Source organism: Phascolarctos cinereus, unplaced genomic scaffold (assembly GCF_003287225.1).
Source record: "Phascolarctos cinereus isolate Bilbo 61053 unplaced genomic scaffold, phaCin_HiC Scaffold_5;HRSCAF=322, whole genome shotgun sequence".
In the NCBI taxonomy this organism is placed as follows: domain Eukaryota; kingdom Metazoa; phylum Chordata; class Mammalia; order Diprotodontia; family Phascolarctidae; genus Phascolarctos; species Phascolarctos cinereus.
Window position 1 is genome coordinate 1798036 of NW_027555958.1, and position 23277 is coordinate 1821312.

A 23277-nucleotide genomic window follows, 5' to 3' on the forward strand; every position below is an offset into this window, starting at 1 on the left:
TTTTTATTCAACAGTAGGGGCCTGGTGTGGTTTAGGCCCTCTCCCTCCCCTATTCTCCTGTTTCTTGAAATTTCCCCTTTGTCCCCTTATCCACTTTTAAACAATCTATTCCAGGTCTTATTTTCTGAACACCATAGTAGGTCAGTGTTTCTTTCTTGATACTTAGCCTTTCCTTATTTATTTTTGTATCTCGGTGGTATTTGTAACTTGAATAATTCACTCATGTCTATGTCTGTGTGAGTTTGTGTGTTTGTGATTTCCCCTCAGAAATCCTCAAGTATCACTTGTTTATTTCATGTTTATCTTTTTCAATGGACAATTAGGCTCCAGTCTCTGGGCTTTGGGTGGCATCACTGGCACTTTTTAGAATGTATTATCCTATTACTTTCCCTGGTTTCTAGTAGACACAGAATTTGAAGTTCTTCCTCCTGCCTGCTTGAAGCATTTGTTGTTTGAGATTGGAATTATGAAATAGAATCACTGTGGATCTTGGAGCTGGAGGTGTAAGGTTTTTTGTTTGTTTTTCTGGTTTTGTCTTCCTGGAGGACAGCTGTAGAGTCCTTCAAATGATGCTTTGTTCAGAAGTTCCAGATCGTTGTCTTGAGGCTAAATGGCCCAGTGGACAGAGCACTGGGCCTGAAATGAAGAAGACCTGAATTCAAATCTGGACTCAAACACTCACTAGATGTGTGACCCTGGCCAGGTCACTTAACCTCTGCCTGCCTCAGTCTACTTATCTGCAAAATGGGTTATAATCATAGCACCTATCCCCTGGGCTGCTGTGAGGACAAAATGAGATATTTGTAAAGTGCCTTGCAAATCTCCTCTTTCTCCTCCTCCTTCCTCTTTTTATCCCCTGCCTTTCACTTTCTCTCTTCCTCTGTCTTCATCTTCTTCTTCCCTACATTGTGATGACCAGGGTTTTTCAAAAAATGAGTCCATGTTCTTCTGATCCTCTGATCCTTTGCTCCTGCTACCTTCTGGACTGGTAGGTTTTGCTTGTTTGGAGATCCTGGGTTCTTTTTTGCTGCTCTTCCTTTCTTGTCCTCCCATATGCCTACATGCCAACTATGTTCTCTCTTCCACTTCTTTGGAGAGATTCGCCACTGTAGATTCAAGTTTTTCTTGCCTGCTACTTATTTCTGCTGTGCAGAACATAAATTCTGGTCTTTGCTTCTTCTAACTTATTCTCTTATTGTCCTCATTTCTTTTTTGAACACCTCCATAATAGCCTCTTGTGGTATTATGTTCTCATGGGATTCCACAGGGTTGGGTTTTATTAGACCTTAGTTTAATTTATTTTGTCTTATAATGTTTATTTAGAGAAGTTTGGAATAATTTTGAGATTTTGGTGCTCATCCTTCCTCTTAATTTTAGTATTCTCTTTGTTATTTTTCTGTTTGTGCTCTAGGTTTTTAACTGACTTTTTTTTCCTCTAGAAATCTGTGATGGTCTTAGCCTTTGCTTCTTTTTCTTTGTTTCTTGCCCCTGTCATTTTCTGACTCCTCCCTCCTTGAATGAGGCATCAGTGCCTCAGTCTTCTCCCTCAATTACAGAGTTTACTTTTCATTATCATCTGTCCTTTCTGTAAGGATCTTATCGGACATGTGGAATTGGCCCCACCTAAATTTTAATTCTTTATCCTTTCTACCTGATGTAACTGTGTATGCTAGTCCCTTGTCCCATCTAGCCACTCTTTCCTCCTCTTGATAGGCTTTCAAATTGCTGCTTTTTGCACATTTGGGGCAGGGCATAGCAGATGTTCTGGGTAGTCTCAGTAGCCTTGAAGTTTTCTAACCTAGGAACTTCTGAGGCAGTCAGAAACCCAATTCCCTTCTTTTTCATTCTTCCCCTTCTTGGGGCTGGTCAGAATCGGCATCTAGGGCAGGCCCCTGGAAGAGTTTGTATAGCAGGAAAGGAGGAGCTCTTTAATGTGATGTTCTAGAACCTGGGGGTCAATGAGGCTGCACGAGGGCCTCAAGGATTAGCATCCTCTGCTGTTCCTGTGGCTCTTACCTAGTTGGGCCTTTTGCTTTCTTGTCCTGTGGGGTCACTTCTTGTTGTTCTAATTCTAGCGTATAATTATACTTTGGGCTTGTGGGTTTTTTGAGAGCTAATGGGGACGTGAGAAAAGATCTAGTGTTCCAGCTTGTTGGGCACATTACCTGCAAGGCACAGACTACTATTCTCAAAGAAATTTGGGTACATGACTAGGCTAGAAGTTTTTCAGATAACCGGGTAAGTCTCTCTTATTTGAGACAGCTGAGCTAGATCAAGGTCCCCCCAAACCGTCAGACATATCCATTTCAGTAGGAATTTTTGAGTAAAAAGCTCTGTGCAAGCCTGAAATGACAGGTCAGTGGGGAAATGGTAGTGTTTTTATTAGCTAGCTCACATCTGTGTGTTCTTCATTCTCACTAAGCCGTAGTGAGATGTGCGTGCACAAAGAGTGATGTTATCTTTATAGCCCTGATGAGTCTGGTATTGAATCATACTGAAAGCAAGAACCCTGCTGGCAGAGCGCACAGCAATAAATGCTTGTTGAATCCACTCTTTCTTCTCTGGAAATACAGCCAATGTTTATAAATGCTGTCATCTCAATTGTTACTGAAGTAAAAGTGAGCAGCAGTACCACAGAATGTCATCTTAGAAAAGTTTTTATGAACTGCTACTGGCTCCTCTGTTTGATGAGAAATGCCCTTGTTTGTTTGAATTGATTCTCAAAACTGCCCTGTAAGGTAGGTGCTCTGATTATCCCTATTTTAAGGAAACTGAGTCTGGTAGAGGTTATGTGACTTGTCCAGGGTCTCACAGTTAATACCCATGTGAGGCACCATTTAAACTTAGGTCTTCCTGACTCTAGGTCCAGCACTCTATCCATTAAACCATTTACTCATCGCTAGCAAAAGATATCAGTAAAACATCCTACTTGTTGCAGGTGTGGGCCACACAGGATGCTTTGACATGGTGGTAGCATAAACACCCCATGTCAGGTCTTGGGCTGCCTTCCTAAAGCCTAAGTGGTGTGTCTCTATTAATTATTCCAGAGGAGCACAGTATCTGATCTGTCCACTAGGTGGGGCTATACTTGCCATCATCCAATGGTCCTGTCAGGGTTATTCTGGTGTCCTTGGATGCGGTCCTTTCTGAAAAACCAATAAAAACAAGAAGAGCAGCATCCTCACTGGCCACTAGAGGGAGCAAACCCTTAGCCACGCCCCGTCCCTGCTGCATGGAAGCTGCCTGGCATCTGCGGGTGAGGCTGGGCTGGTTCTGAACATAAGCCAGGGAAATATAATGAAATACGGCTCCAAAAGATCAAAGAAATCGCTGAAGCCCACAGCTCCCCCCCCCCCGCCTGAAGACTCTCCTCCTTCCTGTTAACTGTCACCCTTCAGCGTGCATGACGCAGACCACTGACTTCCTGTGGCCATTAGCTTGAGATGTGGGGAAGACGAATGGCTTCGTCTGCTGGTGAATCTGGACGCTCTGCTTCGGCTTCTTCCTAGCTTGTCAGTGGGCCACAGAGAGCAGGCTGGCCAGTGAGTGCAGGGTCCACACATTCCTGTGGCTCCCGCCTTTCTCCTGCTCACTATACATAAAGCCCATAGCCCCAGAGTGTGCCCGATTGTCAGCATCGCCGTCATGCTGCAGACTTACACATGGACTATCAGGTAGTGGCACTCTCTGAACCCAAATGTAGGTTTGCACTGCAGCCTATCCCAAAGGCCACTGGGAATCAGCCTAGTTGCCTGCTCGGTTGTGTGCAGACCTCACAATGACTGGTTCCCAGTCGCTCCTTGGCTGTGCTCCAGCTCAGGTGCTGTTAGCTTCTTGTGCTGATTGGCCATGTCTAAGATGTGTGCTTGTGTCTCCCTCCTCCAGTCCAGGCTCGTTCAGCTACCAAAGGCATTTTCCTAAAGCCCAGGCATGGCTGTGCAGCTTCTCTACTGAATGAGCTCCAACAGCTATTTCTTTCCTCCAGAATGAAATATAAAATCCCATTTAGTGCCTCCTGACCTTTCCAGTATTCTTACACGACTCTCTTCCATGCACTCTACAATGCAGCGGTACTGGCTCCTTGCTGCTACACCTCCATGCCTCTCCATCTCCCATCACCACGTCTTTGCGTGTTAGCATGACTAGAACACTCTCCCTCCTAATTTTTACCTCTTAACTCTACTAACTTCCTTCAAGACTCAGATCTAATTCCATCTGCTGCAAGAAGTCTTTCCCAGTCCCCTCTATTGCTAGTACCTTTCCTCTGAGTGATCTTCTATTTACTCCATATGTATCTTGTGGGGGGGGGAGGGTCTTTTGCATGTTGACTCACCCAGTAAACTGTCAGCTCATTGAGAACAAAGACCATCTATTTGCCTTTCTTTTCACCCCAGTGCTTAGTACAGGGCCTGGCACACAATGGGTGCTTAATAAATGCTGATTGAGCAACTCTCTAAAATCCATAAAACACCATTAGCCTGAAAATCAGCCCAACACAGTTTGAAGAGGCCCACCCACCCCTTTCTGGGATGGTCATGAGGTTATCAGCAGTAGCAGAAGTAATACGGTTTTGACTTGGAGAAAGGGGAAGGGGAAAGAGAAGATAGAACCTAAGATGAAGGAATGAGAAAGAAGATAAAGGCATTTGATAGATAAAGATGTCTAATCATAGCTACCTTTCAGTCAAGAGCATGAATCTTCTTTTTACAATCAAGGTTTGGTGGGTCTGAGTGTGGTCTTTGTGTGTTATTGGGCCATGTCTGTGTAACCACTAGGGGGCACAATAGGTTCAGGCTGCTGGACTGAGGGGGCAGATGTCATAGCCTAATTCCATAGTAATTCTGCCCTTGGGAGTAGAATTATGAAACACATGAAGGGCTTGGGAGGATGCCCCCTTTAGAGAGAGAGGACACACTCAGACTGGGCTGGGCTTAGGGCTGAGCCTCTCCCCTCTGTGGTGCCCAGAGCTGTCCCATGCCCTCACGCCATGAACAAAGGGGCACTGGGACATGCCAAGGACAGGGCAGCCTCAGATGTCTATGAGGATTACATTTAGACCAGTCTGCTGTGGGGTCTACCAGAAGAGAAGGACACACTTAGAGATGGGGGCTGGTCATACCCACCTTAAAGTCCTGCCTTTGCAAGGCAGTCTCACCAGCTCCTCCAAATCTGGGGTCTCCTTGTCTCACCAGCCACATGAGTGACTGCCCATGATAACAACACGTCTTATTCCTCCGTCATTTGGTTTACTCCCCTCCAGGCTCCTCAGAGGAAGAGACATACTAGTGTCTCTGATGCCACCATTGCTGTGCGCCTCTTCCTCATGTCTAACGTAAATCTCTCCATGTCTCTCTTTCCACCTTTCTGTCCCCCACCTCCTTTATCTCTCTCTTCTCTCATCTCTCTCCTCTCTTTCTATCTCCCTCTCTCTCTGTCTCTCTCTGACTGTCTGTCTGTCACTCCTCTCCTCTCCTTCCCTCCCCTCTTCTACCCTCTCCTCTTCTTTCTGTTTCTCCTCTTTTTCTCTCTCCCTCTCTCTCACTCGCTTCCTCCCTGCCCCCCTTCTTTCTCTCCATGTGACCTCACACTATTAGCTTCCTCTCTTACTGAGATGGGAAGAAATACAACTCTCATAGTCTTCAGCAACTTCACTAAACCCAGCACAGGAGGTTTGACATTTGTAGCAGACATGCTTTCAGGGCCTCTTTTTCTAGACACACTTGACCAAAGGGAGAGTGATACCTTGATGAAAAAGTGCAGTCCAGATGTAGCTTTCAGTGACTTTGTAACAGGCTCCTAATTGCCATGCACTTTAGTAGTTATGTGGACCATTTGGTGTTCTCTGTGCCCAAAACCCCAGACAACGTGGTGGAATAGCCTAGAGCACAAGATTTTCCTACCGTAGAGGAAGGCTAACATAGAAATGTGGAAAGCCACTCAGGAACCACAGCCCCCACTCCCCCTCCCCCTGAAATGCACAAAGGGGGATTATTGATCAGGGATAGCTTGGACAAGATGGCTTCTAAGGTCCTCTCACTCCAAATGCTGTGAACGTTCTCAGAGGCAGCAGTGGTGCCGGTGGAAGAACTCTGGCTGCAAAGTCATATCTGGGTTTAAATCCTGCTTCTGCCACTAATGGTGACCGTGGGTGGGGCATAGCACTTCCCCTGGCCTCTGTCTCCTTATCTGTAAAATGGGGGGTGGACTTTGAGGCGCTTCCAGATCTAAATCTATGATTCCATTATCCCAACTGGCAGCTGGTGGTGCCCCAGCGAAGAGAGCAAGGACTGCTGAGCCCAGGGTCAGGAAGTGCTGAGTTCAAATCCCATCTCGGATATTCCCCACCTATGTGACTTTGAACCGCTGTCTGCCTCAGTTTCCTCATCAGTCAAATGGGTATAATAGAAGCACCTACATCTGAGGGTTGGTATGAGGATAAGATATCTATAAAAAGTACTTAGCACAGTGCCTGGCACGTAGAGGCACTACATAAATATATTTCAGAGAATGTCAATCCTCTTCCCCCTATGCCTGGAATGTGCTCTTTCTCCTTTTCTTAATTTCACTATCTTTCTGTTCTTTCAGTGCCCCACTCAGATGCTCCCCTCTCTGTGAAATCTCCTCTGAGCTCTGAGCTCCCCTTTTTCTGGAGCCCTGTGTCTGGGTCTCTCCTTGGAGCCTATCACTTCCTCTCTTGTTTACACAAGACACAGAGGTTTGTCTTTGGTCCCCTCACATTCCTTCCCCAACTCCCAGGAGAACCCCAGTTCCTTGAGGGTGGTGGCCTCTCTGCTTTACCCTGGGATCCCCAGACCTGAACACAGTGCCTTGTACCATGGCAGAGTTTCCAAAATCCTTTGTCTAACTGAAATTGAATTCAATAGAATAGCCATTCCCAGGGGATGTTGAGTTTCAGAGGAGACAAGAAATCTCCTGGTGAAGCCTGAGGGAGGGGAGGGTAATTAGCCCATAGTTAAGAGAGGGCTGAATGATGTCTGGCCACAATTAGAAATGTGTGCAAGCCACTGCCGTTCAGCCTCCTTCCCATCCAGAGCCTCTGGTATTCGTATCTGCCAATAATGGTCCCTCATTATCCTTTGCTCTGTGTTTCCTCTGAGTATGTGATGTGTTTCTTTCTCTTTGCACATATTCATAGGATCACAAGGTTAGAGCTAAAAGGGACCTCATAGTAACTTACTCAGACCCCCTCATTTTACAAGTGAGGAAACAGAGGCGCAGAGAGTTAAAGTGACTTGTTTTGGGTCACTCAAATTCTGGGTTCAGGATTTGAACCCAGATCCCATGACTTCATCCAGATCCATCATACTATCCTGTCTCTCAATTATTGTATCTGCGCAGTAGTTTACAAACTGCTCAAGGGCAGGGGCCATTTCACTTGTGTTTTTGTAGCCTAAGAACCTGGCACAATGCCTGGCACTGAGAAAGTCCATAGAAAATGCTTTGTCAGTCAGTCAGCATTTATGAAGTCCTCATTATGTCCCAGGCACTTGGCTAAGCACTGAGGACACAAAGTCAACAAAAGCAAAGCAAATGTCTTCAAGGAGCCTATGTCAGAATGGAGGAGACAGCATGTCATGAAGGCAGAAATGACAAACTTTGGTGACAAGTTGGACATATGGGGTGAGTATGAGTGAGTGGCCAAGGATGATATCAAGCCTGGGTAAGCAGAGGATGGTGGTACCCCTGAGAATAATGACCAAGTTGGAAGGAAAGGAGAATGTAGTGGAGGAAGATCATGAGTTTGCTTTTGGACATGTTCAGTTTAAGATGTCCACTGGATGTCCATTGTGAGATGTCCAAGACACAATGAGGGATTTGTGACCATAGCTCAGGAGAGTTACTAGGGCTAGATGTTTAGATCTGGAAATCATCTGCATGGAGGTGACCACTGATCCCATGGGAGCTGATGTTCTTGCCAAGTGAGATAATATAATGAGAGAACAGAAGAGGACCCAGCACAGAACCTTGGGGGACAAACACAGAGAGTTAATAGCTATAGCATGGATTGGCAAAGGAGACTGAGAAGAAATGGCCAGACAGATAGGAGAACCAGGAGCAAACAGGGAGGAACGAGTGTCCAGGAGGGGATAGTTATCAACAGCATACAGCGCTGCATAGAGGTCACGAGGAAGACTGAGAAGAGCTCATGAGATTCGGCAGTAAAGACATAAGCAGTAACTCTAAAGAGGGCAGCTTCCCTTCAGTAAAGAGGCTGGAAGCCAGACAGCAAAGGGTATGGATGTGAGTGAGAGGAGATGAGCAGAGTCCCTGGGTGTTGACGGCTTCCTCAGGTTTAGCTGAGAGGTGGAGAGATGTAGGATAGTGTAGAGAGATTCAGAGATGGAGCAGCGTGGATATCTTGGGAAAGTGGTGATGATAATGTAGGTGGGTGATCTTCTGGAGAAGCCAGGAGGGTGCAGATCAAGGGTAAATGTAGAGGGCCTTGCCTTGGTGAGGAGAAGAGTCAGTCTTCACTGAGAAGGGAGTACAGGAGGAACTCCAGGAAGCCTCTAAACATGGTGAGAAGAGGAATGGAGAAGGTGGTGCTCTCTGGGAAGAGTCTCAAATTTATTTTCTCCTTGGAAAGGAATGAGGCAAAGTCCTTGGCCAAAGAGGATGAGGGAGGGATGCCATGGGAGGCTGGCCCTGAGTAAGTGCCCAAAAATTCCTGTGGGAACTCAACTGGATATATCACAGGAAGCGAGTGGAGCTGTCCTCCTCCCCACAGTGATACAGGAGAAAGATGGCTGTGCTCTACTATTTCCCAATGGTGTGACCTTGGGCCTCATTTATAGCCTCTGGAAAATGATGGGGTTGGATGAGAAGTTCCCTACAGCCCTTTACTGCTCTAAATCTATGACCCTCAGCTGCATGGGTTGCTAAGACGTACCACACTATACAGGGCACTAGACCAGGAGTCAAGAAGACCTGAGTTGAAATCTGACCTCAGACACTTCCTAGCTGGATGACCCTGGAAAAGTCACTTATATTGGCTCAGTTTCCTCATCTATAAGATGAAGATAATAATAGCAGCTATCCCTAGCATTGTTGTGAGAATAAAAATAAGATAGTACGTATGAGGTCCTTTTCAAAGATTAACGTGCCATGTAAATGCACAGCCTGAGCAATGTGTCCATGCTAGCTGTAATAAATTCTAGGTTTTTGTTCCTGAGTTGACAGGGTCAAGAAATTTCACATAAAAAGCCAAGTCAAAATTGTAAGAAAAACGGGCTCACAGGCAAGTGTGAAGTTAGGCAGAAGGTTTAATCCTACCAAGGAAAGTGCTGGTTTCAGAACACAACATCAGACAGATGGTGCAAGAATATGCCAAAGGAAAGCAAGGTTCCTAGAACACTGGCCAAAAGAGCCCAATCCATGAGACCCAAGGAGAACCTGCCAGGGAAGGTGTCAGTCAACAAACGTTTATGAAAGGCATTAAATTGGAAACGAAAAGGGCAAGTAGATGATCCAGGATGGAAAGCCCAAGAGCAGGAGGGTTGTAGGGCCCAGGCCATCAATAAAAGGTCATTCCTTCTTTAAATGACATGGTGGGGTCAAGCGTCTTGTGAAAAAGTCATCAACTTTCTCGAACCCAGAAGCGATGTTGGCATAGAAGCTCAAGTTATCGGTGAAAATCAGAATTAACAGCTATGCAGGCTGGGGAGGGGTAGTCTACTGCAAACTGATCACTGAAGGGTGCCATGGTGCAGGGCTTCTCCATTCCCCCTGTTAACAATTTGTTAAGGGGCACCACAGAAATGCAGAGAAGGGCTTGTTCTGTCCTCCTGCTGTGCCACTGGGCGTTAACCAAACTATCCTTGGCACAGCCTCTCCTTGGGTACATAATGCTCATCCTGCTTGGTGGAAGCCCAGGAGTGAGGAGCTCAGAGCTGGTGCCAGCAGCTGGCTGGACAAAGTTGGCCACTCTGCCACTGCTGTGTCTTCTTTCCCTGGGACAGGGTGCAGTTGTGTCTTCTGCTTACCAGGGCACCAGGCGACAGCTGCAGGCAGTGGCTAGAGAATTGGCCAGGGTAGCCAGGCAATGGCCGCGACCTCCAAGAGAAGGGATGTTATCTTCCTCCCAATGGAGTCACCCAGTTTGTCCACTCTGGGCTCTGAGACTATCATTTCTCTTCCCCTTCTTTTCTTTCAATGAGATCATGTTCATCTCTCTGTTACTACCTTAAGATGATAGATTCTATGCTTCATTAATATCGTAGAAGTCTTGGTTGGATAGAGAGAGGGCTGGACGAGTGATTTCAAATTCCCAGGGAAATGTAAGTCAGCCTTTTCCCTGCAACTTATAAATTTAGAGACTGGTCTAGAACCCTGAGAGGGGAAGTCATTTGTGTGGAATCACATGGCTAGAATGTGTCAGAATCAGGGCTTGAACCCACTTTATCACATGCTCTGAGAATATCTATCAATTCTCTTCCTCTCTTTGTGATGAAATATTCATTTTTTTCTAGAGTTGCTTTAAGGTGATGCGCCCTGGGTGGCCTATTCCCAGATGTTTATTTTTTGTTGGAATGCTTTCCACGTCTGCTATGGTTCATTTCTCACTTCTGAAAGTGTCAATTCAGACTGATATCGCAGAGGTGATCATTGCCTTGAGAGTGTTCTTCCTTTTCATCTCTAGTTTCAGTAAATCTGTGTCCATCCATAGTGTCTGCTTGGTGTGTCCAATGGGGCAGAAGCGAAGGCATTCATAGTCATGACCATCGTCTGTTGGCTCAGTGTGACCTTTAGATTCACACCCAAAGCCTTCAGCTTCTGCCTTCTTTGACATATGGTAAGAATCTTACTTTTATCAAGTCCAAATGATATTTTGCTATCACTCAAGAATGATTCCATGAGATGAAAGAATTGTTACATGTATTTTTCAGGATAACTGTACAGTTTGCTGTCATCCATGTACACTGAGTTATTAATAAGACATTTTATCATTCTTTTGTTAGAATGTGAAGTGCTATATATAGTTCTGTTTAGGAGGGATGATAATAGATGGAAGAACAGGCAGAACCATAATGGACTTTAAAAAGTCTCCTTGAAAAATGCTGTATTTTGCATGAATTCTTCCTGACAACATTGGGTAAGTGGTCTGTTTTAAATAATATTCTAGTGTCCTCACTATATTTTGTATGTGAATAAGTCATGAGTGTGGGACTGAGTCAAAGGCTTTGTGATAGTCAGTAAAGGCAGTGTGGGTGTTATGGTGTGGCGCTAGGTTTGTTTAATCATTACTGAAGAGAAAACAAGCTGCTTTTTATACTCCTGAGACTCTTCGGCTCACCCTTTTTTCTTAACAGCCCATATATTATTTTATTTTCTTATCTGTGTTTATAGAGCTTTTTTTTAAAAAATTTTAACCTCCTAATACATTATAATAAAGTACATAAATGCATAACTCAGAAGAATCTGTGGTGTTGTTTTTGGTGATAAACCTGTGATGCCTTAAGAAAGACGAAATAAACTGCATCTGAGAGGAAGCTGCAAAGATGCTCTGCTGGTCCTTTCTGAAGCATTTGAGCCAGTGATGATGGATCTCACTTGGCCCAGTGATGCAGCAATGCAGAGATGTAAATGCAGCATTTCAATCAGTCCTATGGGACTCCTTCACATAACAGGGCTGTCACTCATTATATTAGTGGTGCGTGAGCTTTGGAGTTCTCTTTAGATCAAACAGGCATTTTTATTGTGTTGAGTTTCTTCTGACCACATAAACCACCTGAAATCTTGGAATACAACTCTTTTGGAGTCTTCTCTCAGCTCTGATTTCTTTGCTTTTTAAGCCTCTGGAGGCAAGTTGGAATGGCCTGAACCATTTGCTTCCAGTTGCTTCCTATGGCACTCAGACTATGTGTTTTGGTCTGCTTTTGTTTGCTAGATTCAGTTCTTCAGGTTTCTTTTTGTTGTCTTTAATTGACCAAAAGGGCATTCAAGGTCTCTACAGTGTATACCAAGCCAGACACTGACAGTGTCTTCCAGGGCCTTCTACATAGCCTCAAGAGCACTCTCAAGTTGCTTCTGCCAGGGTGTCATTCAACATCTGCTTTGTGGATGGTCCTCATGTTGATGATAGCAAGGTCCAGAGTCTTTGAATTTTTCTTTTTAGGATAGTTGGTCTACTTGTTGGAGTCATACCATCCAACTCAAAGAGGGTTTTTTTTGGAATTCCAGTCCAAGTATATCCATCTCCTTTTCAAAGTCATTTGAGATATGTTTGTTGATTTTTCCCACTGGTTTCATAATTGGTCATAGTTTTTGAAGTTTATATTAACTGAAGTTTTAAGTGGCCTCTAGTTCCTCAATTTTTTCCTCTTCAGATTTCAACAACTGCTGAGCTCATCTCTAATTTCAACTCCTGCCTTAGGGATGAAGTGACATCTTATGATTGCCCTGCACTGCTTGGCAGCACATTGTCACATGACTTGGAGCTGAGGGTACTGTTGGCATGAGGGAGTGTGGAGGCCTTGCCTATAATGGGTAAGGTGTTTCCAGTTTTCTCATGGCACAGAACTGGCACATAATGAGAGTGGTCATGTCGCCAGTCCGTTTCATGAATCCTCTTGGTCTGCCCAAGTTAGTAGTTGATAGCGCCTGCATGGAAGGATTTCCAGCAGTTAAGCTGTTGGTCATTAGACATTAGGGTCATAGGCCCAGAGCTGGTAGGGTCCTTAGAAGTCATCCAATTCAATCTTCTCATTTTACAGATGAGGAAACTGAGGCCCAGAGAGGCTAAGTCACTCATGATTATATATCAGAGCTGGGAGAGGCCCGAGAGCTGATTGAACTCAAGTGCCTCATTTTATAGGGAAGGAAATGGAGGCCCACAGGAGTTAAGTAACTTGCCTAAGGTAACATGAATCAGGTTCAAGATGTGGACTCAGGTTTTCAGACTGCTGATCCAGACTCCATATTTTCACCTGGCATTTGTGTTTTATTCTGGCTTTTCTTACTTTCTTGTGGTACCAGAGCACAAAAGAGCACCATATGCTCCCTGTCCTCCATGTCAAGCTGATCATTTTGATGGTTGCAAGTCAGGCCAGGATGGGAATCATTGCTCCCCCATCTCTTTAACTTTTAGGAACAGTTGCATGCCATTGGTGGGGTACTGTTCCAGTTGCTAGTGCCCAATTTGCCAACACTTCAGGACCCATGGCAGGTCTGTATGAGAACCATAGCAGGCTCAGGGTACATTTTGTCCCCAATATTCTCCAGCCTGGTAGGCATTTCCCTTCTTTGCCCTTTCTTCCCACCCCCCTCTCCTCACCCTGTCAGTCCCACACACAATGAGCTGGATTTGGAAAGAGATGTTACTATAGATACCTTGTTTTCATCTTTTTCAATGGAGTTAAGTAGAATCTTCCTCAGACAAGGAAATATTGCTATTGTTGTTATGTTACTTTAATCATTGCCTTCTTTACCTACCATAAATGCAGCTTTGTCATTCCTTCCCACTTACTGAGCCCATACAAAATCCTTCATGACATTCCCTAGAATTGAATAAAGCACAGAACAGCCAAGGGCCAGGATTCTGTAATGTATTTTTTAAACATCTGCTTAGATTTAACCAAACAGTCCTAGACATTCCCAAAGGCCTTCTCTATCCCTGTCACCTGCCAACACAACTCATCTCTGCAGAAGCAGCTTCAGAAAAGTCAGTGGTGGAAACAGTCACCCCAGATTCTCAAATGGGAAAAGGGCTGGGCCAGGCCAACAAAGTGTCATTGGGCAGGCAGGGAGAGAGGTCCCTGAAATGACTTACTGAGCTGGTTTAGAGAATGCCTTCATCTTAATGAGCTCAGTTTAGTAAGGCAATAGGAGAGGGGGCTTCTGGAAGAATTAATTCATTCCAGACCTACAAACTGGCTAAGCAGCCTGTTGGCAGAGTAAGCCTTCATCCCTTTCCATCTACCATTGAGTCTTCTGTGCCCTAAATCTGTGGGGGACCAGAATTCCTAAGGTCATTTGGAGGCAGGGAGGAGGTTCTTCTAAGACCTTACTCACAGAGCTGGAAGATGCCATTAATTATGAAACTGCCAGGTCTATACAGTGAGGAGTAGAATACACCTTGCCACACACACCAGGCCCTCAACGTCATTTCTGGTCCCTTGAAGAAGTTTGCTTAACAAGATTTCCTCCAACGAACCTTTACTAGGTACAGTCATACCCATTTGGGGTATGTACCCATTTGGGATAGAGGGATTTGACCGTATGGGAGTTTCATTTACTTTCCTGACTTCACCTGACAAGCATTTCTCTGTATTTATGGGGAATAGTTTGAATATCAGGTACCAGCCTGGACAACAGCTGAATACCAGATAGCAGAGCCACCACATCTTTGAAGCTGGGTAGCTGGCACATGCTGGACAAGGTTCTCTGAAGGCTCACTGTTTACTCGCATAGAGTAGTGATAACCTTGAGCGTCATAGTCCCCTCCCCATTTAAAGTGGAAAAAAGGATGGAAATTGCTCTCTTCCCTCCCTCTTCTTCCTTCCTTTTTTTCTTTCTTCCTTCCTTCCTTCCTTCCTTCCTTCCTTCCTTCCTTCCTTCCTTCCTTCCTTCCTTCCTTCCTTCCTTCCTTCCTTTCTTTCTTTCTTTCTTTCTTTCTTTCTTTCTTTCTTTCTTTCTTTCTTTCTTTCTTGATGCAGATATAAGAAGTCTAAGGCTGAGATGAATAGAGTAAGGTTGCCATGAAATTATACTGGAAAGGAAGATCTTGAGCAGTTTAATCACCTGCTACCCTCAATAAACCCCTCCAGCCACAGACAATCTGCCTAGATTTATTCCTCAATGTTTGGCATATTATTAACCTCACATTCTCTCTCAATCTCAGTGATTATGAAACCAGCCAACATTATACAAATCGTGCTCCCCATTTCTCACTATCTGCTCCTTTCTTCTCCATAACCCAAGCCTACTAAAGTTCGACTCTAAATCTACCTACCCTTTCTGCTGTGCTCTCTAGAATGCTTGTTCCATAATTAACAAACTTGCTTTCATCTTAAATCTTTTTCCTTTTGCTTCCCTCCATCTTTTTGTTTTCACTGAGCCCTAACTACCTCCCGATAACACTGCATCTTTGGTCACCCTGTCCAGCACCGGTTAGATTTTCACTCATACCCCCTGACTCACTAGGTGAGATGAAAGAGTTGAAATACTCCTTACTATCCATTTCTACTTCCAGACTATTACTCTTTGTCAGTAACCTGTCTTTCTTTGAGGTTTATTCAATCTAAATTTATCACACAGTCAAGATTCTAGGGGCTGTCATCTAGCAATTCCCAGGACATTCTTCTTCCTTCCTCAATGTTCAGTGCCTGGCTCACAGTCTTTCCTCCCTTCACACTGGGGAACTTCAACATACATATTGAAATTTCCAATATTCTAACTTATTTCCTGAATCTGCTTATTCCCCGTGACCTACTCCTCCATTTTACTTCACATATTCTTAATCTTGTCATTACACATGTTCTACTTCCATACTCCATGTTAACTCTGAAATCCCTTTATTGATCATTATCTTTTATCATTCCATCTTTCTTTCTGCCTTGTAACCCTGAATGTCATTCTCAACATGACCTCCAATCCCTCCATCTCTCAATTCTTTCCAAGGTACAATAAATACCTGTAAATACTTACTTGGACCATTTGGTGAGCCAGTTCAGATGCAAAAGTTCTAGACTCTAACTCCTTGCCCCCTTATCCTATCACCAATCATGGCCAACCCTAACCTTCGATTACTCCCACCATCCACTGCTATCACTTCTACTCACATGTGCTGAATAAAGCTGTAGAAAATCACAAACCTATCTGGGTCCACAACAAATTTATGTTCCATAATTTCAACTGGGGTCTCAACTGTGGCAAGACAATCTTTTTATACATCCTAATCAATTCATTATCCCCCTCACCACATTGCTTTTTCCAAGCTTTTCCATCTCTCTTCAAACCTCCATTGCTATCCCTCTTTCCAACCTCTCAGTTGAGAACTTTGCCTGATATTTCACTGAAAAACTTCAGGCCATGCCTTGTGGGTTCCCTCTTCTCCCGTCCTCTTCATCTCATACCACTCAGATATCTCCCTTCACCATCTCCTCCTTCATTCTTGCCTCACTCCTCTATATGCACAAGTGACCCCATTCCATCTCATCTTCTCCAGCAGATTGCCCTCTCTGTCATTTATTTCATTTATCATCAGTCTATTGGCCGCTTCCTATAAACATTTCTATGTGTCCCTCATTCAAAGAAAAACACTCACCAAAACCCCTCACTGGATCTGGCCATCCCCTGTTCCTAACACCCTATTCCTTTTGAGGGCACCAACATCCTCTTAGTCACCCAGGCTTAAAACTTGTCAGCTTTGCCTTCTCACCTATGCTCACCTCACATATCCACTGTCTTTAAGTCTCGTCATTTCTCTTTTCTTTTTTTTTTTTAATTTTTTTTGGCTTTTTTAGGCAATTGGGGTTAAGTGACTTGCCCAAGGTCACCCAGCTAGTAAGTGTCAAGTGTTGGGTCTGAGGCTGGATTTGAACTCAGGTCCTCCTGACTTCAGGGCTGGTGCTCTATCCATTGTGCCACCTAGCTGCCCCCCCCCATCATTTCTCTTTTCACAGTATCTCTAGATTCTGCCTCCTCCTCTCCTCTGACCTTGCCCCTACCTGGTGCAGGCTTTCATCACCTCTCCCCTGGACTATGGCCACAGCTCCTGGGGGGTCTGCCTGCCTCCATCTCTCCCCATCTAGTTCATCCCCCACTGAGCTACCAAAGCAATCTTCTGAAAGCACAAGTCTTGCCATGTCATCTTCCCCCACTCCTGCTCGATAAACCGCAGTGGCTCCTTATTAAATATGAAGTCTTCTGTTTGGCTTTTAAAGCCCTTCCTAACCTGTCTCCTTTCTACCTTTCTGGTCTTCATCTGCTGACTTCTCTCCACATACTCTGCAATCCAACAACACTGCCCTCCTTGCTGGTCCTTACACAGACACTACCTCTGCCTCCTGGCCTCCTTCCAGACTCAGCTGGAGCCTCACCCCTTGGACGAGGCCCTTCCCAGTCCCCTCCGTGGCTAGCACCTTCCCTCTGAGACTACCTCCCTCTGGTTCTGCATTTATGCACAATAGTTTGCTACTTTGTCCCCCATTAGACTGTGAGGATCTTGAGAGCAGAGACCACTTTTCATCAAACCCCCAGCACTTGGCACAGTGCCTGGCATACAGTAATTGCTTAATAAATGCTTATTTATTGATGAAAAGTTCAGGGAATGTTAACAAGGGAAAGGATATGTCAACAGCAGCAGGTTTTGAATGGGAATCCTCAGGATTCAGGGAGAAGGAGAGAGACCGTGATAGTTTTACCCATAAAAGGCAAAGGAGTCCCAGGCCCCTGATCTGAGATTGATTTGGGTGGGAATTAGGATCATTTTAGGTCATGGACTGGGAAGAAGGAGGTGTCTAAGTTCAACTGTTAATGAATGCCCCTTGGGAACACATCACAGCTGTTTAACATGTTGGTGGCTAGCTGCAGAAGCATACAGCTTTTAATAAGTCTCTTAAAGAAAAAAAAATGTCAATTGGAACAGTTGTGAAGTGTGAGATACTCCGGATGGGCCAGGACCCTTTTGGGTCCTGCCTGGCTGAGGGAACATTCACACAGATCAGCAGAGACTGCGGGAGTGTGAGCAGTCCTCCTTGCGCTGCTATGCCAGCGGCAGGCATGGAGGCTTCGGAGCCCGTAGGTCCACCGTGCAGAATGGCCTTGCCCTGGGGCCGTCACAACATATGCGTCTTTAGTGCTAGAGGGGACAAGTCCGGCTCTGCTCCTGCTTCAGCAGGGACTCCATGTAAGTTGGCCTACAGCGGTCTCTCATCTTTTCATTTGTGAGGCAGAGCTGTCCAAGGCTGTAGAAAGGACAGCCGGTAAATATCTTGTAGCACTTCTGAGGTGGTGAGGTAGGGACCTCCACGTGTCTACACCCCAAACCACCAGAATATGAATGAATAAGAATAATATTAACAATACTGATTGTTGCAATGATTGTTGACTCCCCCCTCTCCATCTCTTCCTCCTCCCTCTCTCTCTGTCCCTCTCTGTCTCTCTATCTCTGTCTGTCTCTCTCTCCCCTCTCTCTTCCTCCCTCACTCCTTCCCTGTCTCTCCCCTTCTCCCCTCTCCTTCTCCTCTATGAATCCTTATGATTCCCACATCAAAGGTTTCTTGGGTCAGAATCTTCCTTCCCCTGCTGCCACACCTTTCTCTCTAACTGGATTCCCCTCAGCCTCTCTTCTCCTAGGTCCTCTTACAAACTGCTCCCACAGGAGCCCCTGCAGCGTGGCCTCAGAGTAATTGGCATTGGGAATGATGGCACGGAGATTCTTCCAGGTGCTTTCAACTCCAGCATCACTGAAGACAGAGTTAAAACATCCAACAAGCTTTTGGAGTTGGGGCATTTTTCATTATCACTGAAGTCTTAGGATCTAAAGCTAGAATGTCCAGGGTCACATCATAGGTAGAGGTGGTCAGAATTTGAACTCAGATCTTTTGGAATCAGTCCACTGCTTGATCCATTATGCCACCTCATTGGTAGCCCTCCCCCTGAGATCGCCCTCTATCTTGTCTGTGTGGCCCTGGTATGATCTAATGATTCCCAAATCCTTTTCCCCAGTGGAATGGAAGCTCAATGAAAGCAGGCCCCCTGTTTGCCTTTCTTTGTATTGCCAGTGGAGTGAGGACTGCATTGTTTTGGTCTTTGTAATACAGGCTCAGAAGCTTGATCAATACTTGCAGGAACTAAATTGAGATGAAGCAAAGCTTAGAGGAAGGGGAATGACTGGGTGAGGTGAGGTGGAGAGAGGCTAAGTGAAAAGCCTGGGAAGTGCTGCAGTTTCCTGGGCCCTCCAGTCTCTTGGGGTGGGACCTTGCCATCCCCCCTGGCTTGCAGCCCCTCTCTGCCTGTTCTTTGTGGCTTCTCCCTTCTGGAGGTTTCGGGCTGAGTCTGGGAAGATCATGAATGCCCTGGGGGGGGGGGGAAGGCTGATGGTACCACTAGGTCTTGAGGGAGTCGGGGCACCTGGACTTCTTTCTTTGAAGGTTCTCTAACCCACCATGAGCTCAGTCCCACATAGCCCAGATCTCGGCCCAGACATCCACTCTGACCTGATGCTACATTGGGGCCTTCAGTCTGAGACTGCATGTCTTGCCTGGCGCTGACAACGCCAAATTTGCCCACTCTATCTGTCCTTTTCCTTGTGTCCCACTGGGGCCACCTTCCTCTCTGTCAGGTACCCTCTTCCTCCCTTCCCACGATCTTGGCTTGGCCCAGTCTGACCAGACGTGGCTCCGTACCTCTGCAGGCATCCCTAGCCCTGGCTCCCTGGAAGACCCCCATAGACATTGTCATATCATTCTGGCCTTCCAGACACTGCCTTGGCTTTCCTCACTCTTCCCTCCCATCTAAGGACATGCACAGAGGGTCAAAACAACAGGACAAATGCCTCCAAGGTGAGTGGCCCACACCAGCCATGGTCCAGTTGTCTTGGATTAGGTTTTGTCAGGCTGGTCAGACCTTCCTCTCAGCTCCAGAACACAGGCCTGGCTGGGCCATTGGGCATTTACCTAAGCCACCTCTAGCAGGGAGGGGATTTCACTTAACAAAGATCAAAGAAGTGCTAGGCCTCAGGAAGAAAAAGGGTGTCCTTTTATGTTGGTCCACACTGAGCTAGTTCTGCTCTGCCTTCTTCAAGGGTGACTGAGTCTTCTCGTCAGGATAAAAATGTTGATTTTTAATGCCTTTTCTAGCAGGACTTACAGGTGTCAGCCCAGAAACCTTTGAATTTGATCTCATCTCCCCAGAAAGACAGCATCTCCACTCCTAGGGTGTCCACCTGGGGGGTGGCAGCTCCGCACACAGACTGCCTGTTTTTTTTCAGTTAATCTTTGTCAAGATGGGGATGGCTTCAGGCCACTACTTTCCTTTTCTGTTCTGTTGCCTTGCCTGGGTAAAGCTGCTTTCCTAGGCATCTGTCTTGGAAGCAGGAACATGTGACTGGGAACGTTCTCTGAATGAGATAATCTGTGCTTTTCTGCTTTCCTAAGCCTTCAGGAGGAGGCCTAATGGTTCATTAAGAGCAGGAAAAGATTGAAAGCCAGTCACACTGATACATTCACACACACACACACACACACACACACACACACACACACACACACACATCTCTGAGTGTGTTTATATGTGTGCGTGTGCATGCGTGGACAGGCTCTTCTTGGCCAGGCTGTGCCCAGGAGGTGATGCGACAGGAATGAAGGCTCTGCCCTTTGAAGATGATTTGTTCTGATGGCTTGCTCACTGAGATATTAAATCATTGCTTCTGTTTGTGTAAAACACAGAGTGGCATGATGGGAACAGAGGTCACAGAGAGAAAGCATCCTTCTGTACCCCCTCTGTGCTCTCCCCCCCTTCCCCATCTGAGTTGCCACATCCACTGAAGAAGAAAACTCTCCTTGAGTTTCAGTAAGTTGCCCCCACCTGAAGCAGCTTCAGGACCCTCAGCCCCAGCTGGGCAGGGGCAAGGACCTCCCTCTGAAGACACAGGCCCCAGGGGCTGGCTGAGCCTTGCCCCTGTCCTGAGGTTCTGTCCATCACAGGCTGCACAGCCTCGGATTCTGCCAGTGCAGGCAGTGAGGTGATGGCTTCTGGAGGACGCGGTGTCCTTTCAAAGTTTCTAAAATAATAGATGTTCCAAAAGAACACACGGATCACAGTCAGACCATTTTCTTCCTAATGGCACTGTCAGGAAGAGGGTGCCAAGAAAGGCCAGGAAAACATGAATTTTTAAGGAGATATTAAGGAAATTTTCTACTTTTTTGCAAACTGCATTGAAGATATGGCTACTGGGATGATTTTTGAAATAGTGTCCATTTTACTTAATTAATTTTTAAAATTACATCTGAGGAAGAGAGGAAATGAGAAAAAATTCCCATCAGGGGCAAGTGCCTGACAAAGTGGAGAGTGCAGCTCTTATGGGCCCATGACTGCCACCCATGCCACTGTGTGAAGCTCTTAGGTGAAGTCCTTACCCAGACCCGTGACGCAGGGAATGAGCTTTGCACTGGGCCAATGGGCCTGGGCCCCCAGTGCTGCTCGGAGTCTGGCCCCTCCAAAGCAGGGTCTGTCTCCCCAGCCCAACCTCCATCCCTCCCCCCATACCCAACTTAGTCTTTTTACAGCTTGGTTGGCTAACCTCAGAGAATGACACCTGGCACGTTGTTGGTTTGTCTGTGGGGGCCACCTATAATTTTGTGGGTATGGGGAGATCCCAAGGAAGACCTTCTCTCAGTAATACAGGTCACAGCTGTTCTAGAACATTCTAGAACACATATACAGGCAAAGAAACTTGTCCAAGAGTCCCATGGCTTGGTTGTATTAGAGAGAGGATTTGAACCCAGGGTCTCCTGGCTTTTGAAGGCAGCTTTCTACCTTCAGCACCACTATGCCACTCACTGCTCTGTTCAAGGGTAGCAATGACTCCCCTATCAGGTCCACAGATGCTCTTGAAGGGCATCCTGGAAACAAAGGATGCTCCTGAACACGATTTACTCTGATGATCACAATACCTTTGGAGAGGCCAGAAAGGTAGATGCTATTATCCTTATTTGACAGAAGAGGAAACTGAGGCAAACAGTGGCTAAATGACTTGCACAGGGCCCTACTAGTCAGTTCTCAAGGCCAGATTTGAACTCGGGCCCTCCTGACTCCAGAAGCAGTGCTCTATCCACTCTGGACGCAGCTACTGCAGAGGGTTGTAATGGGGGTAGTCTGAAGCAAGGTAGGACTGAGGAGGGCGGTGGGGAGGGAGGCACCTGAAGTCAGCGGCACCTTCCTTGGTACCTTTGTAAAACCTGCTCTGCCTTCCAGGGCCTGTGTCAAAAGCCCCCTCTGTGTCCTGCGGAAGGCAGGCCCACGGCTGATCCCAGAGATGGTCCCAGGGATGTTCGGTTGACACCAGCTGGCATCTTCAGCTGCCGGGGCAGGCATCTCACTTCTTGTCAGCTCCTCAGATGGCAGCGGCATCTCCATCTGACCCAATCTCCTCCTCTTTTGACCGGTGTCTGATTCACCCTCAGTCTAGAGCGTTTCTCCCCAGCTCCTTCTACGCTCCCCACTGCCGCCTTCTCTTAGTTGATGCCCTAACATGTCCAACATCCCGAAGGTAATGTTCCACTTTGTCCCCAGGTCCCCGTCAGCTGCACAGATACAAATCATTGGCTCTGCTGAATCCCTATGTAAGAAGACGTCCACCCTTGGGAAGCGCCATCTGGACACGGGTGAGTCAGGAGGTTGGGGCTTTGACTCTTTGGCCCCCAGGGTTCCAGACCCCTGGGATCACTTGTTAGTGTGCCAGCACCCCAGAAACAGGAATGCAAGCTTCAAAACATGTTAGGAAAATACACAAGAGCCATTTGTGGGGTTGTTGGGGGGCGGGGGAGGAGCCGCAGCCAACAGCTCATGGCTATGATCCCTTACATCTCTCAACAAGGTTTACCAAGCTAGGGTGAAAGTATTTTTATGCCCATTTTACAGAGGGGAGGCTTGAGTCAGGGGCAGTCATTGGACAAGCTCTGCATAGGCAGAGTACTGAGGTTATGGTTTCGATTTTCTCACTATTTGGTAGCCAGGGGCTTCCTGCCGCACATGAGCCCAGATCTGCGGTGTTTCCCCAGATAGGCGGATCCTTTTTGTACTTCTGGCATCCTCGGTCTCCCATGACTCCCCTTCCCATGCAGCTTGCCCCTCCCAGGCAGAAGCTGCACTGACCCCCATTCCCTGAGCCATCTCCAGCTTCTCCTCTGCTCTGCCTCGGTTTGTTAATTCATTGAGTCATTGATTCATTAATTCGCTGGCAGAGTCATGATTTTGTTCCCTTTGGGTGAATCCCCCTCCCTCCCTCCAAGCCCCTTCTCAGATGCCGCATCTCCGTTTCCTGAAGCCCCCATCAGGGTGTGATTCCTTCAGGATTCTTGTCCCTCTTCCTACCACTCGCATCTCAGGTTTCCACCATCTTCTTCGTGTTGTAGATGGTTGTACTTCTGGCTGTCAGGACAATGGGTCTTCCAGATTCAGGAAGATAGAGACTACTTCTCATCCCCCTGTGACTTCCCCAGACCCCAACATGAGGCCTTTTCCTTAGATGTGCTCTGGTATTGCCTCATGCCACAGAGGTGATCCTGGGCTCTCAGAGGTGAGGCCTTGGGC

General features: G+C 46.4%; 1 protein-coding gene across 19 annotated transcripts in view; it reads left to right on the top strand.

Annotated features, from left to right (window-relative positions):
* The window catches only part of PCBP3 (poly(rC) binding protein 3), a 376369-nt gene that overhangs the window by 201068 nt on the left and 152024 nt on the right, over positions 1–23277 (top strand). For all 19 annotated transcript variants that reach the window (XM_020973415.2, XM_020973418.2, XM_020973433.2 and 16 more), the window contains exon 2: positions 22258–22349. The gene's annotated coding sequence lies outside the window, so the exon portion shown is untranslated. The remainder of the gene's footprint in view (positions 1–22257; positions 22350–23277) is intronic.